The sequence below is a fragment of a genome, unplaced genomic scaffold, assembly GCF_019419815.1.
Source record: "Pyrus x bretschneideri cultivar Hongxiangsu unplaced genomic scaffold, Pyrus_bretschneideri_v1 Contig62, whole genome shotgun sequence".
NCBI classification, from domain to species: Eukaryota; Viridiplantae; Streptophyta; class Magnoliopsida; order Rosales; family Rosaceae; genus Pyrus; species Pyrus x bretschneideri.
This window is the reverse complement of record NW_025999801.1, coordinates 759,969-770,764: the sequence shown is the minus strand read 5'-3', so window position 1 is coordinate 770,764 and position 10,796 is coordinate 759,969. Positions and strand designations below refer to the sequence as shown.

The 10,796-nt window shown below is 37.6% G+C and overlaps 1 long non-coding RNA gene across 1 annotated transcript; it reads left to right on the top strand.

Annotated features, from left to right (window-relative positions):
- Nucleotides 1–884: 884 nt before the first annotated feature.
- On the top strand, nucleotides 885–1,696 carry LOC125471879. The gene is made up of 2 exons (XR_007253990.1): nucleotides 885–1,027; nucleotides 1,192–1,696. It is a non-coding gene; the product is annotated as an uncharacterized LOC125471879 (long non-coding RNA).
- Nucleotides 1,697–10,796: the final 9,100 nt, after the last annotated feature.

Here is a 10,796-nt window from a genome sequence, read left to right as displayed (position 1 = left end):
ACTCATGATTTGTTATGGCTTTACCAGGCTGAGGTGACAGCTGCTTTCACTTGGTTGCACATGCATCGGACATGGCTGGACAGTTCAGAAATTAAAGAACAAGAAAGATGGTTATTTTTGCTTCCTAACCAGGTCTGCATCTATTTTCTTGGGTCAAGATCGGGAGACACATTTTGACACACTTTCTTAGGGTCGGGATTGGGGGATCTGATTCCATATTGTTTACACATCTATCTTGAATGCTGTGTTCAGAATCCGGTGGTTAATTCCAGGTTTACTGGTCACAATAAGGCATCCTTGTACATATAAGTTACCAGGACCAGGTCAAAGTACATGGTGACTAAAGTTTGATTGATGTGTAGGCCAATTGCAGAATCCTACTGCTACGAAGTACACAATCTGATATGCTAGTTTACACAATGTGATGCAATAAGTACTACATTCGGCTGCAGTAAATTAATTCTCAAGTTATTCCATTTCGTTTTCAGTCTTCCAGGTTTTGTTTTTGCTTTTTTGAAAACTGAAAACTTGTTGAGCAACTATTTTAGTTTTTATAGTTAATTTGGTTTGTATATCAGCTTTTTTTCGTATATTTTTCGGCTCATATTCGTATGATAATTTTATTTTGTGTCTCTGGCTTTCAGTTTCATGGATGCACATGAAACACAATAATCTGCATCCGAAATCTTTCAGCGGAGTTCGACTTCATATGCCCGTTGTGACAAGGTCAGCTTGAGTAGTTGTTAAGGCCTCCTCTGACATTGATGGAACTGCTGCCGCAAATGAGGGCAGTGAGCCCCTTCCAGATAGCAAGGAAAAGGCGGTGGTACCTGTCGACAAGCTTCCTTTGGAGTCAAAGCTGCAAGAGCAGCTAGAGCAGAAGAAGAAGATGCAACTGGCGAAGAAAATAAGGCTTCGCAGGAAGCGACTTGTTCGCAAGCGAAAACTGAGAAAGAAAGGCAGATGGCCTCCATCAAATATGAAGAAGTTAAAGAATGTCTGAGGTTTACCTCATGCTTTCTTGCAGGTTTAGTTCTGACCCTTTTTGTTTATGCGGACGCGTGATTTTTGTTATTGCAAGATCAAATGTCTCTTCGTATTGATGTAATTTCTTAGTTTGAATCTTGATGCTGTCAATGGAAAAATTCCTTACGTTTTTGCAAGGTTTTGATCATCCCCTGGCTTGTTCAGGGCTGTTCTCCAGTTTTATAGCTGGATCTTTCTTCCAAGACATCCAATGCAAGCGTTCTTTTTTGCTTTGGGCGAAGGCTGAAGATCTATTTCGGATCTGGTGTGTGGATCTTTCCTTTAGCTGGTGGAGAAATAAAGTTTTGAGTTTGTATCGATATATAAAGAGGAGTGGCCGATATTTCACTAGTGGATCAGCAAATTCATGCCGTCTTTGATGACGAGCAAGTACTTTGGCCCTCCAACGGGGCGGTAGGGGAAAATTGAGCGGAATTGCCATTTCCCCTTTGAGGTCCATCTTTGTTGAGTGTTGCTGCGACACTAGTGTTTAATGTGAAGCAGATCCTATTGCTAATTTGTTGTCAGCTCTAATGAGTTTTGTCCGTTGTACCGGGTTTCAATATTTATATGGCAAAACCCTCCCTATGCGGGGCTGATTGTATTATTCCTAACATGTAGTTTGCTCCCGTATTACGAATGAAGAAAATTCTCCTTTCCACCCGAAAAAGAGAGTTTTGGTTAGACCTGGTATTCGTGTCGTGTTTTTCGTGTTCGTGTTGTTTTCATGTCATACCCGATATCTTAACGGGTCGTATCGTGTAAAACCCGTTAAAATAAACAGGTAAAATGACCCGACCCGAAATCAATCCGATAATATTAACAAGTAATGATCTGACCCATTACACGGTAAGGAAAATATATTTTAAACCAATAAATAATCAAATAAAAAACATAATACTAAATAAGTATATACATATCATATTGACACATCCAAAACATAAAAACGCATTTTTTTTTAAGTATATTTTCGCTTACCTAAATTGATTGTTCTAGCCTTTTTCTTTGCAAGACTCGTATTTGTATTGTCTATACTTTCACTTTTAAGATCTCGTTCTGTTCCCATTATAATCTCCACGGACTCCTCATCACTAAGGTTTACTGAATCTGAATCTCTAGCATTCATTGCTTCTGAAACAAAATGGGTATAAATTAACTACTAGCTTAATTAATTAAGTAAAGTCTTTAATAGTTTTTTAATTAATGTACAAGTGTAAAACATATAGAAAAATGTATAAACGCTTGTATTACAAATTTCATGACACGCCCCGATCCCGACATACGTCCAGGATCGACCCGTGATGTCACCAAGAATCTGTATCTCTAACATACCCCGCCTCCGGGATATGTGCAAACACAACTCACGATCCAACTACATAGTAATTTTTCGTACACTTTATGGCTGCATCTAACCTCCTCGTTAGAGTGCCTACGTACCCTCAATAGGGATCAAGCCATTTGTAGTTCAACATTCACAAAATCAGACGTTTATCCCACTAAGTTCAAGCAGAAAAGCATACCCTTCCTCAATAATCATTTATTATAACCTGACAACATGAAATTCCTGGACTCAGGTTACATAACAAACCAACATGCCGTTCACGATTCTCATTCCATCCATCGTATAACTTCCATGTTTTCAGCACGATACTTCCATCCATAGCATGTAAACATCAATTAACCAACGAAGCACATATTATTCTCAAGCCACATTGATCAACTAAAATAATTATAATAATGACAACCATAACCAAGGTCATTCCACAATCCCGTCAATCAATCAATTCATAAATCAAAGATACATGATCTTAGCATTTAATTATGTTAATCAATGAATGCGATAACATATCATTTCACAAATTTAACCAAGGAACTCTATATAATTTCCGACTTGGATTATGAGCAATAACATGGTAAATCTATTTTATATTCACAAGGTCTATTGTGGGTAATTCCCATTCACTCGAATCTAGGGTTCTAGACTAATCTTATGGGAACGAGCGAAAGCAAGGATTCCGGAACACTCAACAAAATCCAACAACACCGGGTTTTGGACCACTCAACGGAACCAAAATATCAAGCAGTTTCTCATAATCCACCCAGACCTGTCATATGTAAAATCAGTGCCTACATCATAGAAATGGTGCACCAGCCAAACGGAACTCGGATAACCTACGGAGCTCGGGTGAGTGACAATAATACAAGTATGTGATATTCAATTAAAACAGACCATCGATCACAATCTATAAACATCAAGTATAGAATCATGCTTTATGGAATCATAATCAAGTCACTGAAAACTTCATATGAGTCACCCAGACATCTAACAGGTTTTTCTAATTCAAACCACAAGATTTTAAAAAACCAATTTTCATATGTACATTAAAAACTAGGGCTAGAGGGACGCAATTTAGCCAAAGCCTACATAGTAACCAAACAGGAAGTGACCCCCCAAAGAGGATTAACCAAGCAAAGCCACCCCTGAGAAAATAACCAAGTAGGTAGTGACTCCCCAACGCGGATTAACCAAGCAGAGTCACTCCTACAGCTGTTAGGAAGTGATCACTCAATACGGATTAACCAAGCATGATCACTCCTAAGCAAACATGGCCATCAGGATAGCCCAGCGCGGATTAACCAAGCGCAAACCATATACAATATGGTCCCCCAATGCGGATTAACCAAGCAGGGCCACTAGTGACCCCCCAATGCGGATTAACCAAGTAGGGTCAAGATAATCAGGTAGGTAGTGACCCCCCAACGTGAATTAACCAAGCAGAGTCACACCTACATAACTGTTAGGCAGTGACCACCCAACGCGGATTAACCAAACATGATCACCCCTAAGTATAAATGGCCATAAGGATCGCCTAACACGGATTAACCAAGCGCGATCCATATAGAGTATGATCCCCTAATGCGGACTAACCAAGCAAGGTCATAGTCCCCTACTAGCCCTCAATTTACAAAACACTTCAATACGTAATTCGAATCACTTTTTCACAAATATTACTAATCCATGAATCAAATCACGTTTTCACAAGTCCTTAAAGCTTCACTGAGTCTTTAGTAATACTAATTTTAGTAATTCAAATGGTTCAAGACCTGTTGACCAAACGTCAATGGTGGGGTCCACACCCTAGCAATTTAATCCGGAAGATCCGCCCATCATAATATAGATCTGTAACTTCCTAAGGTCCATATTATGCTAAAAAAACAACATACTAAAATCTCACCGCGATCCGACAGTCGGATCTCCGCCAATTGCTAGAATTAGGTGGTAGTTAACAATTAATTTTATTAACTTAGAATCTAATTCGGGAAGATCTGTATGTTGGATTCCTGATCTATCATTTCCAGTTATCCTCAAATATTATGTTCTATAAACATTAAGGTTTAGTGACGATCCAACGGTCGGATTGGCGATTCATATTTTGATCAAGTAATGTGTCGTAATGAAACTAAGTTCAAACAATCAATGTACGTCATATGGATATGAAACATGAACCCAGGGCATCTAATAGTACTTAAAAAGACATCGTTGGCCCACTAACCATGCGCCGCTGCAGGTGGCGGTCGCCCGTCCTGACTTGCTGGAAAATTCAACTATTTCCAAAAATTCTCAAGTTTTACTAAAATAAATATCTCAATGAGTAGAGTAAGTTTCATACATGTGACCAAGGCCAATTTTTTTCGGGAAATACCTCAAATGGCCCATGAACTGCCTGAAACCCTTGATTTGGGTGACTTCGATCTGTCACCTCCAGTGCTCCGCTGCCTCCAAGGTTGTTTGGGCTTTGTTCCTGGGTTCAAGGAGAGTCTAATGGTGGTGCTAATTGGTGAAAATCGTTTCAATAATGGGAGAATCGACGACAAGGGGTTCCTGTACCCACTGGTGCGGTTTTCATAATTTCATGGCTAAATTTCTACAATTTTGGGTTTTAATGGGTAGAGGAAAGGTCGCAGAACATTTTGCAGGGGTTAGATAACGTGGTTCGCTGGAAAAACTGATGAAAAACCACTGGAGAATATGAAAAAGACGGGGTCAAGTCAAGAAGTGCAACCGGGTCGAATAAGGGTCCAGTTCCCCTCTTTCTCCCCCCCTCTCCTTTCCCCTCCTTGCTTCTCTTTTCGATTGGTCCTTCTTCCCCCTCCTTTTCTCTCCTTTCTCTCCTTTCTTTTCTTTCCTTTTTATCCCAGTTGTCCATCTCTTCTTTTGCCTGCATTCTAGCCACACACGTGGCACATCTTTTGCTCCAGATTTTTTGGAGCCTTCTAAATGAGGGCAAAATTACAAAAATATCCCTAACTTTAAACATTAATAACTCTCTTGTTATAACTCCATTTCATAAACAATTTACGCCTACGCGTTCATGAGATCGGGCTCTATTCAAAAATATAAATTGTGACATTGAACGATCTACAGATTTTAAATATTTAGTTTTCAAAGTTCACTCTTCGTAACTAGTTTAATTAAAATCTAAATTCAAATAAATTAATATAATATCCTGAAAGATAAAAATCTCAACAATACAAATATGTAGATTATAACAGCGATTATTGTTTACATTTACGCTTTATTGTTCTCATCAAATTTTCTTTTTTCAAATTTTCTTTTTTGAAAACATGATCTATTAGAGGATGCAGGAAGATAAACCGTTTGGATCGTTGATATTATATTCAGAGTTTTACAATTAGTGAAAATATTGCTTGATGTTTATAAAGTTTCTACAAACTATATGATATCGACTCATATTTCAATTAACCGTAAATATCGAAACGTGATATCAAAGATCTAAACCATTCATCTTCTTATATCCACCAGATGATCATGTTTTCAAAAAAGAAAATTTTAAAAATGAAATTCAATAAGAAGAATAAAGTGTAAATGACAATCGATGGTTAAATATAAAATTAAGGTTTATGGATCATGTTGGATTTCAAAGCTGGCCCCTTCATGAAAGTTGTAAAGCTTGTCACTATGAGAGATTGTTTTTTTTTTTTTTTTTTAAATACATTTTTTACACTTCTACAATAATTATTATTAATTTTATTAATTTTTCCCTCAAATAAAAAACATTATTCATGAAGGTTTGGAGGATTTTAAAAATCTAAATGATAATGTAAGTGTAACCATTATCTACTCGTGGAGGAATAATGATGAATCACGAGTGTTTATATATTCTTTCACATTTTTCATACTTGTATGTATGTCTTCTTAGTTTTTGCCTATACAAATACTATACTAGTTTATTTTAATTTTGGACAACAACATGTTAACTGTTAAGTAAAATTTATCCAAGTAATGATGATAAGGAACTCTCATAATAAAAATAAATAATGACTAAAATTTTTTATTTTTTAACTTATATAGAATAATAATACAAAACTATATATTGAATATAGAATATATTGTATTTATTAATATGGCTATTGTATTTTATAATAAACCTTTTAGTAATTAAACTTTCAAATTATCAAAATAATTTTTTTCTTAACGGGTCACCCGATAATGACCCAATTAGTTATCGTGTTGACCCGAAACCCTTTATTTTCGTGTTGTGTCAGAAGCTGGCAGGTCTACTTTTGGTCACAAATGGGCACCCCCCAATCATTTTGGTTTTAACAGTGGTGCATTTTTGCTCAACACCATAAATTATGGTGTATGATCATCATATACCTCATCATGATATGTCCTTTCACTTAACCTTCATTAATTTTTTTTTTTTTTTTTTTTTTTTAGAAAATGTATATTTAATATTAGAGTTAACCAAAATTAGTTGAAATGACACGTGTCAGAAGATGAGGTGTATGCTGAGCTTGCACTAGAGTTATGCTGATGAGCAAAAATGCTCTCGCCTTGAAGGTGAAAACCAACCAATGTCTCCTTTTGATATAATTCTATCATATATGTTTTATTGTCCTAATGTGGTGCACATGTGGATCCTAAAAGTCTAATTAGGTTGTTCCACATGGAAAGTAATTTATTGTGATTATTTTTTTGGTCAAGTAATATATCTTTCATTACATTAACAAGACCCAAAAAAACCGGGTAAACAACAACAAATAAAGTCGAAGCAAAATGATAGCGACAATCCAAGATATAATGGGAAGCCTACACAAGCTTAGGCCTGAATGTTGCAAAAGCAAAGACCACACCGCCACCGTCGTCACATCCTCGGAGGAAGCCAAACTCTGAATCAAGAAAGTAGCCACCACATCCAGGTCCCCTTCACGAACCCCCACAAATATATACAAACAAAGTATCATATGGGTAGAGAGTGAGGCTAAGGGGTTTGTAAAATACCCCACACTTGACCTCGATGAGGATTCGGCATGCCAGTTGGGGTAGGGGAAGTGAAGGAGGGCAGTGGATTTGATATCCAATTTTCTGAACGAAGCCTGCTGACTTGAGCACATAGTGGGATGGGATGAAGTATCACAGCTAGGGATGAGGGAAAAAGGAAAAATAAAAGATATAAAGCAGCAGGCGAAAAACGCCAGATAAGGACCATGAAGTCCAAATCTGAGACAAACTCAGGGGATAGTTCAGATCTGGCTCAGGAAAACTGAGATAAAAATCCCAAGGAAACTGAGAAAGAAAAAGGAAGAGGAGGTGGATGCAGGATGGGGAATGGACAAAGGAGATGAGAAGGGAGAAAAAGAAGGAAAGGGCAAAGAAGAGAGGAAGGAAGGAGGAAGATAAGGAGTAGCGGGCTGCTACCTACCCCAAGTAAGAGCAAGGGGTGGCGACTAAAACTTGAAACTGTAAAAGGCGGGGTTGCTTATGGATCTGGAATTTGGAGTTCACATGGAGATATAGAAACCGTGTGTTTTGCTTATTTATTATGATTTAAAACCATAAGAACAAGTAGTGGATTGGTGTTTTGGGGCAGGTAGTAGAAGAGAGTTTTTTTTATCAATCATTGTATATGGGTGGAAAAAAAAGTGAAGATAAAATGGGCTGTGAGAAAGCATAAGAAAAAAGATATGAGATCAATGGTGTTTTTCTTGCAAATTATGAGGATAGAGATTCAGATAGTTGGGTTTTCATAGGGTTTGAGACATGATAGTCTGAGAAGAAGATACGCCATATTTAACAATACGCTTGCATACACGTATTTCATTGTATTTGGAGTTGTTTCATTTATTTTGAATGTCAAATAAAAGAGTTAACAAAGCTATCTCTTAGTTAAATCATAGGACATTTGACAAAATATTAGCAAAAAGAAGACACAACAGAGACCAAAAAATATCAGGGAAATCAGACCTGTGACCGGTGACAAATGGTGGCTCCCATGAGTGACGCCACACCAACCCATTTATCAGTTTATATAATTGAGTAATTTACCTCTACATCCACATCTGTTTTAAGGTATAACTGGAAATGGAATATAAAGTTTATACAAAAATTAATGGCTGAAGTTAAAATTACTGGGTTTAAATAAATTGTTTTTTTTTTTTTTTCTAATCAAGTCTTCTCTAAAAAGATTGATCTCATTTAAAAGTCATCCGTCTATATTTGTGATATGCCACTCCAAGTTTATTATTTGTTTTTAGTATTTTGAATTTCTAGGTGTATTTAATTTTTATTTATTTATTTTACAGCCTTGAGAAAAGTGATTTGATGGGCATTTTGGTCATTTTACATTTCAGTTTGGTGTTTAGAAGTAGGTTTAGAGGCATGATAGATAAATCATTGCAATCTCATCATGCGATGGAATGACATTCTCTATATGTAACTGCTCTAACTTGATATCTTCTTTATATTTCTTTTCTATACTTTGAGCATTTTGACTATATGGCAAATTATTGCAAATTTTGAGGATGAAATTTTTATAAATGTTAGCTGTGACTAGAAACTCTCTAAACTTTTTGAGTATTTTGATAAATGTTGGTTGTGACGAGAAACTCTCTAAAAGTTTTTTGTGTGCAAGTGTGAAAAGCATGGGGTAATAGTGCTCACCAATTATCCCATTATCATATTAAAATTAACGGAGGAAATTTACAAACAAGGGGACAAAAAGCAAACCTCGTTGAAGAAATAACAACACAAGTAAGATTGTTACACCCGCCCCTGCTTATAAGGATAATTCTGTATTTCTCCTTAAAAATTTATAGAATTATCACTTTGGTCCTTATTTTGTTATACATTCAAGATCTGAAAAATTTAAATTATTTCTCTACCCTAGGCTGCCACGTGGCAGCACCCCAACTCCCTTACTTTTGTTTCTCTTTTTGGCCCCCCTGCCGTGACATCCTTTCCCTTCTTCTTTCTTCTTTTTCTTTTTTTTTTCCTTCTTTTCTTTTGGTTTGTCTGCACCTTTTTCCTTTCTTTTCGAAAACTCCTCCCTTTCTTTCTTTTTCTACCCATGACAACACACACACACACACACCCATTGTTGCACTTGCTTGAGGACACAGCCACCACCATCATCACCAAACCTTAGCTCTCTCTCTCTCTCCCCCTTGCCCGCACCACCGTGAGGAGGTAGAAAATCCCATCAACTCCGGCGAATTTAGCTTGTTTTCCGGTTGGGTAAGCATGGTTTCTTCCTTTTTAGTCAAGTTAGATGTTGGTTAAATATGGTTATTGAGTTTGGGTTCTTGATTTCCAAGGTTTTGGAGTGTTTTTGGCACGGGTGAAGGCACCCAAATTTTCCGGCGAGTGTGTGTTTTCCGAGGGCTTTTCTGGCCACCACAAGCCGTTTCACGGCGAACCCAAGGTATAAACTTACTCCTCTCCTCTAGTGCTTCATTTTGGTACCTAGATCGGGGTCTAGGTCAAGTGTTTGAAGTTGGCCGGAGCTATGGAAGCTCCGGTGTTCTTCTCCGGGCACCCAGGCCTTCGGGCCATTCTGTTTCCCCGCGGGCCTTAGGCCTGACTTGGGTCTTTGGCCCAATATCCCCACCCTTTCCTTTTTTGTTTTTAGTTATTTCATTTTAAAAACCCAAAAGGCCTTAGGGCCTTGGTTGCAGCGCAAAACCCATTTCCCTTTTTCTTATTTAAGGCCTTCGGGCCTGTTAGCCCAAAACCCAAACCATTTTCTGTTTTTACCCAACCCAACCCACCTAAAAACCTAAACCCAATTACCCAAAACCCTAACCCAAAACCCTAAAGCCCTGACCCGACCCGTGACCCGTTGACCCGTTGACCCGTTGACTCTGACATGTTGACTTTGACCCGTTGCCCGTTGACCGGGTCATCGATCAACGTTGACTTTGACCGTTGACTTTTTGAGTTTTCGTGCAGGAACCCTCCTAGGCTAATTTCGACGTTCTAAATCCGTTTCGGATGTCCGTTTTCTCAAATTCAATCGTTTGAGTAGAGTTTGACTGAAAGTACTCAATTATGTGTTTAGGTGCGATTCTTAGCGGTTATTCCGTTATTCCTATTTGGTACGGCTTGCACCATCGGTGTACGGTGAGTGGACCCCTTCTAAAAATGCATGTTTTAATGATAGAATTGCATGCACAGAAAAGCATGACTTTATGATTATGTTTTATGAAACGTTTTGAGATAACATGCTTACTAAGGCTAGTTTGAATTATTACTATTTTTCCTATAACCCATGTTCTTATAGAATATCTGATGGATGACGATATGATAATTAGAACATGTTTAGAACACTTTTTTATAGTATAGATGATGGATGACTTTATACTATGAAGTTGATTTTCAATATATGTATGTTCATTGGTTTTGTACTTACCTAGTGGTCATTTCCGCTACGGGACGTAGGGATAGATCCGGTCCGTCCCGGGCGACG